The 6,754-nt window shown below is 41.9% G+C and overlaps 1 protein-coding gene across 1 annotated transcript in view; it reads right to left on the bottom strand.

Moving 5' to 3' along the window:
* Positions 1-5,638: 5,638 nt before the first annotated feature.
* The window catches only part of ANP32A (acidic nuclear phosphoprotein 32 family member A), a 52,229-nt gene continuing 51,113 nt past the window's right edge, over positions 5,639-6,754 (bottom strand). The window contains exon 7 of the mRNA XM_069098216.1: positions 5,639-6,754. This exon is cut by the window's right edge and continues 174 nt beyond it. The gene's annotated coding sequence lies outside the window, so the exon portion shown is untranslated.

The raw sequence follows: 6,754 nt of genomic DNA, 5'->3' as shown, positions 1-6,754 counted from the left end.
CTATATCTAGGGCAATCTCTTTTAAAGATGTAGAAACTGAGATCCTGAGAGGAGTGGCAATTAGGTCAAGGTCACATACTGAATGATGGAAGAACTGAGACTAGAAACTAGGTCTCCTGTGCAGTGTCATTTCTTGGTTACCAAATCTTCCCCTTGAGTAGAAGATATAGGAAGACATCCTATCTTGGCTCATCAAGGAAAAGATTCCACTTCTGGGTTAAACAAATGTGACAAAATGGAACAACTTGAATTATAAACCATAAGTCAACATTGGAAGCAGTCACAGGGGAAAAAAATTAAGACCATTTTCCTTTTGTTCTGAGCAAAACTCTTTTACTAGCAAAACTCTTTTGCTTATTTATATCTTTAGCAAAAACCATATAATGTTGATATTGTCTCCTTCCAGGTATCAAGGTTTTCACCTCATAGATGAAGATTTTGTGCCTAGCTCCACCATCAGAAGACTGTAATTTTTATTGTCTTTCTGTTTGGAAGTGAGGGAGTAGGACCGGATTGTTTTGAGGCATTCATTCACACTGTCTCATTCCTCTCTCCTTTTGGGCATAGAGCCGGTGTTCACAAAATGGCTGGATGGGGTTAGAATTCTGCTTGAAGTCTGGAACTTTTCCAGAATGGGTAGGATTTTAAATTTGGAGTCCAGTGATGAGATAGCCCAGAAATAATTTCAGAAACTGCTCAACCTCTGATAACATCTGAGATAGAGAACCACTTGTGGATTCTTCTTAGATTTGGAAGTCACTTATAAAGTCCAACTCCTACTGAAATCCTCTCCCAGTTTCTCCATTTGCTATTGTCTCCCATCCCAGCCCTCACCATTCAATCTGTATTTATTTTATAAATATCCTTATTCACTTATCTGTGAAGATATTTTATGGCTACCTGTACCCTTCTTCCTCTTCCTATGTATGGCCCCTTGAAAGCAGAGGCCTAAGGGGCGGCCAGGTGGCTCAGCGAGTAAGAGCACCAGCTCCAGTGTCTGGATGACCTGGATCAAATCCAGGCTCAGATACTCAGCGCCACACCCAGAAATAACTGGCTGTGTAACCTAGAGCAAGTTACTTAACCCCAATTGCTTTAAAAAAAAAAAAAGAAAGCAGAGGCCTAGCCTGACACAATACATAATAAATGCTTACTGATTCATTCATTATTTGGTTTATCATGAATTCTGGTTATACCACGGTCCAAGTGTTTCAGGTTTTTCAAGCATCAGTAGGACCTGATCCCAAAGGCAGCTGAGACTATAAATAATATACTGTCCAAAGCCTTCTTCCGAGCACTGACTGACTGGTCACCTGGGCTCAATTTCTCCTTTCTCCATTCAAACTAGAACTATCAAAACTTTCCCCTCATCACCCCCTTGAATTCAAAAGATTAAGAATGGAATTTAAAAAAAAAAAGAGTCATAGTGTACTCTGTTGGAAATCAAGAATGCAATATTCTGATTTTGGCCCCATTACTATGACAGTAAGGCACAGCGATTAGAGTGCGGGGCTGGGCATGGAATCAGGAAGACTCATCTTTCCGAGTTCAAATCTGGCCTCAGATACCTAACTACAAGCTGTGTTATCCTAGGCAAGTCACTTAAACCTGTTTGCCTAAGTTTCTGCATCTATCAAATGAGCTGGAGAAGAAAATGGCAAACCACTCCAGTATCTGCCAAGAAAACCCTAAATGGGGTCATGAAGAGTTGGATATGACTGAAAAAAACAACACAAAAAATAACAGTGCATGATTGAGGCAAGTCTTTTTCCCTGTTCGGTTCAATTCAGGGATTTGACTAAATGGTGTCTGGTGTCCCTTGAAGCTCTAGATCTTTTATAGTGTGGTCTACAATAATTTTAGATTCACAGATACACAAGGAACAAATATTCCATACTGTAAGTGTTAATTGAGGTTAGGAGAGACAGTAATATTTCAGGTGCCTGTCAGCTCAAATATTCCAAGATTTATTTTAGTAGAATCATAGAATTAGTTGGAAGGAACTTCAGTGACCACCTAGTCTAACCCACACCTGAATAAGAACCCCTTCTACAACATGCTTATCATGCTGTCATCCCATCTTTGCTCGAAGACCTCTAGACCAGATTATGAAGAGAGGAACTTGTCCCAACCACAGGCCCAAAGCAGCTGCTCTGAACTTAAGTCCGTGGCTCCCAGTGAGGTCCTCTGGAGCCAAGCAGAACAAATATCAGCCTTCTTCCAAAGGACAGACCTTCATATGATTGACGACAATGCTCACATCCTTCCCTCCCTCCTCAACCTCTCTATACCTCCCTCTCAAGTCATCTGTTCTCTAGGCCAAACATTCCCAGTTATCACAACCAGTCCTTATATGGCAAGATCTGGGGTGGAGAACCATTTGGTCACTCTCCAGCTGATCAATGCAGTCACATTATGGTGCATTACATAAAGTGAACACAGAACCCCAAGTGATCAGGGCAGAATCCAGGAGGACTAGTCCTTGCCACTGTGCTTTTCAGTGCAATCTAAGATCCCATTAGCTTTGAAAGCTGCCATAGCACATGGATGACTCATTATTGAGCTTGTAGCCCAGAGCTTTCTCAGACTATTGTCTAGCTACCTTGCCCATCCTGTACTTGTGAAATTGATTTTTTTAAAAACCCAAATGGAAGACTCTACATCAATCCCTATTAAATTTAATCTTATTAGATTTGGTTCAACTTTCTCTCCTGTGGAGATTTTGTTGAATCCTGACTGTCATTCACTATGTAAGACTATCCCTCCCCTAGCTTTGTATCATTTGAACACTGGGTAAGTATGCCACCAGGACCTTTATCCATGTTGTCAATATAAGCAGCCTATGTGGTCAGAGCATGCTATTAAAGGAACTGACCTTGGCGAAGGAAGGCCACCTCTTTTCAGAGACTTAAACAAAAGAGAATGGCAGGAATTGGGGGGGGGGGGAAGGTAGGTGTGTATGTGTGTGTAAGAGAGAAGGATTTAGAAGTTTGCAATAGGGGAAGTGAGGGATCTTGCCAAGGAAGGTCTTGCCTTTTTGAGTAAAGCCTCTGGCCATGGTGCAATGGAGTTAACAGGCCCACCCATTCCAGGATCAACCTATCTCGTGAGCACTTTGATCAAGGTCTGGATCTGGTCAAGTGGGGTGACAGCACAGACAGACTAGCAGGGCACCATTTCTTGATGTCTCATATAGTTAACTTCCCCTAACTCAAAGGCAGAAGGAACTGAGGGGCCCAGAAGCTAAGCCTTCATGCTCAATTAGTACTGTGAAGTTTATAACCTGACCAGTCTGTCCATTGTTTCAATTTATCAAACCTATTAATCGTATTGATTCCTTGATTCTTTTTAATGGGAGTCAAAGAGAAATATAATTAGGGAAGTAAATATATAACAAATAAAACAAACAAGGCATTCTGAAATAAAATAAAATTATTTTGGATTAACTGTATCCCTGCTTCCCATGTACTGAAGAGCTGACTATACAATTTCATCATGAGAGATATGGCCTATTAAAGGGACATAACTTCCTTCTAGGGCAATAGCATATGACATACCTCGGAGCACAGAGGGAACATGATCCAGACTCCTGGATCTTGTCATCAGATCCTCAGAGTATATAGGGATAGTAAACTTTGCCACGTAAGGAAACTGAGGGCCAGAGAACTGAGATAATTTGCCTAACGCCACACAGCACGTTTCAGACAGAGGACTAGAAACTGTATCTCTTTCCTGCCAGCTCTTTCTGTCTGCCCTAGTCATGGTAAGGGGTTACTGAGCTTCAACACAAAAGAAAGGCTTCTTCTCTTAACAATCCACATTTATTTCTACAGTGCTTTACAAAGCACTTTGCTGATTCTGTAGATAATGCAAGCCTTGTGTCATTTTACAGAGGGGCAAACAAACTCAGAAAAGTGATGTGAGTGGCCTGACCATACAGGAGGCAAAATTGGAACCCAGACCTCTTGGTGCCAATGTTTTTTTTCTTAGTAGAGCACTGTCTTCCTCATGAGGCCAGACGTGGGGAAACAGCAGGAAGATGGAAGTCACTGACCTGCCTAATGTTGCCTTGACTAACAGGATTTTGAAATGCCAGGAATCCGTTACCACTATGCCTTGTTGTATCACTTATTTTTGAGAGGAAGGTCTGGACCTGTGACTTCATTAGTGTCAGGGACTCCACAGATGTAGACGTAGATGGGCAACTCCATCTCCATCCTTTGTAATTTATCAATAATATAATAGCTCAGACTTACAGCATTTATTACTATGTGCCAGGTTCTGCAATTACTACCTCATTTGGTCCTCACAACTACGCTGGGAGGTTGGTGCTATTATCGTCCCCACATCCCCATTTTACAGATGGAGAAACTGAAGCAGAGCTTTTTTTTTTTTTAAGTAACTTACCCAGGGAATACATGTCTAAGGCCAGATCTAAACCCCTCCTGACTCTAGGCCTGGTACTCTATCCACTGAGCCACCCGGCTGCTTGGGAAGCTGAGGAGTAAAGTGATATGTTGGTGGTCACAGTCTTTAGGTGCTATGAGGCAGGACTTCCCTCTGTCCCCATGCCTCAGTAGTTGCTAACCTCCATTCCTGGAACACTCCCCCTCTTCCATACTGCTTTGTAGAGTACTTGCTTTCCTTCAAGACTTACTTCAGACACTGCCTTCTCCATGAAGCCTTCCCTGTTACCCCAGCTGCTAGTGTCTTCTACTGCCAAATTATCTTGTATTGTTATCAGTAGCTTTTACAAACGTTTGGGGTTTGCAAAATGCTCTGCATATTATCTCATTTTAACCTCAAAACAACACTGTGATGTCAGTGCTATTATCTATCCTTTTTTTTTTTTAAAAGAAACAGGTTCAGTGACTTGCCCAGGATCATACAACTACTTAATGTATATATCTATATACGTATATCTTGTCTCCCCAAACAGAAGGAAAGCACCAAGAGGCTGGGAACTGTGACTGACTTAAAATGTCTTCGTATGCCTAACAGTGCCTGAAACATAATAGGTACGTAATAAATGCATGCTGATTGACTGACCTAAACCTAAGTCATTCTGACTCTAGGGCTGGCTCTTTATCCATTCCCTTACAGAGTTTCAGCTGACTTATCATTAAAAATGGGAGCTCCTTTGGAACTGCACCCCCTACCCCAACCCTGGCCCAGCTTCTAATGTTATTTATAGTCATGGTATTGGATAACCAATTAATGCCATTATCTACTATTACTTCCACCACTATTCTTACTACTACTACTAAAATCATGGACACTCATATAAATGAAGAAAGAAAGGCACTCATTTTGGTAGCTTGGGGCAAAATGATCAGGGGACAAAACATAAAACCCCCAAATCCCTCAAAGCACACACTAGCCTTCCATCACCCTAAGAGGGAATAAGAATAACCATTCAAGAGTTCAGGAGAGGATCCCATTGTTTTTTGGCTCGCAAGTCAAAAACAATGGCTGTTTTGACCCAGCTGGACTTCCTGGTTACATTTCATATAGGAAAAAATAAGCTTCACTGAATACAAAAAAATCCTGCAGAATTCCTCCTGAGGAATAATAGGCTATTTGGAAGGTGTACATGAACGGCCAGTGGGCCATCGGACTCAAATAAGCCACCCCAAAAAATTGTATAAAAAGATTTATTGAAATTTATCAATGACAAACAGACATAAAACTCAAAGTTTGGCTCTTCTGGGGGAGGGGGGGAACTGTTGCAAATGTTCTTTTATACAGATGAAATATTGACTAGGAAATAACAAGTCACTTCTAAAGCGATCCAAAAGAGGGATAGGAAAGAAAAACTGTACATTCACTAGGCAATTGCAGTCATTTCAGACTTCCACTAGGTAAGAAAATACAATTTTGCATTAGTTTTTCCGTGCTCGGGTGTACGAAAAAAGAAACCCCTACATTACATGCAGTGCTACCTCCTGCACTTCGGTTCATAAAAATTTTCAAAGTATAGAAGCATAAGTGGAAGTCTCTCATTTTTTTTCCCCAAATGCTGGAGTGTCATAATATAATACAAAACCAAGCAGTATACACCTTGTTTTTGTCCCTATTTTAAAAGGGGTTGAAAAAAAATGTTGTTTCTTTAAATTACATTTGTCAAATTAATTTCCCGTAGAACTCAGAGGACTTGAGAACCCTTGGACACCTTCCAAATGTCTGCGATTTTCAGCATTCTGGCGCCTCCCCTAGTCAATACAATGGGGACAGCTAAGTCTTCTCATAGAACAGAACCCGGCATGGGATTTGAGGAGTGAGGAGGGGAAAGAGAGGGAAAGAGAGGGACATGATTGTGGAGGGGCCAGGAAAATACCTCTTCAAACCAAGATCACCGCCCCCCTCAAAAAAAAATCCAACCCTACCACCAAACCACTCCCTGGGTTGCTATTTACAAACCACACACGTTTCTGATCCTCCAAGAGGTACAGGGGAAGCCCAGGCTGAAAGTGGCAAGTCATTAGGGAACAAGAAACAAGGTATCACCTGCTCAGTGCAGCGGCCTCCCCCTGCTGTGGTGGGTGGGTGACTGTGCCTGTGCCATCCAGAGTAGCACCTATAATATGGCTGGTATTCCATATGCACCCCCGGCCCTGATGGGACAAGCCCAAGCCCAGATGCTGCCCATCTGGGGAAATGTCACCCACCAATATTTGTAAGATGTGAGGATGCCAACACTCTCTACTCCCAGAATAAGAAACATGTATAACCACTTGGTTTATACTTGCATTTA

The sequence above is a fragment of the Petaurus breviceps genome, unplaced genomic scaffold, assembly GCF_028583685.1.
Source record: "Petaurus breviceps papuanus isolate PSGF00001 unplaced genomic scaffold, PetGlider_PUasm1.0 37, whole genome shotgun sequence".
NCBI lineage: Eukaryota > Metazoa > Chordata > Mammalia > Diprotodontia > Petauridae > Petaurus > Petaurus breviceps.
The sequence above is the reverse complement of the archived record's forward strand: the minus strand, read 5'-3'. Positions and strand labels throughout refer to the sequence as shown.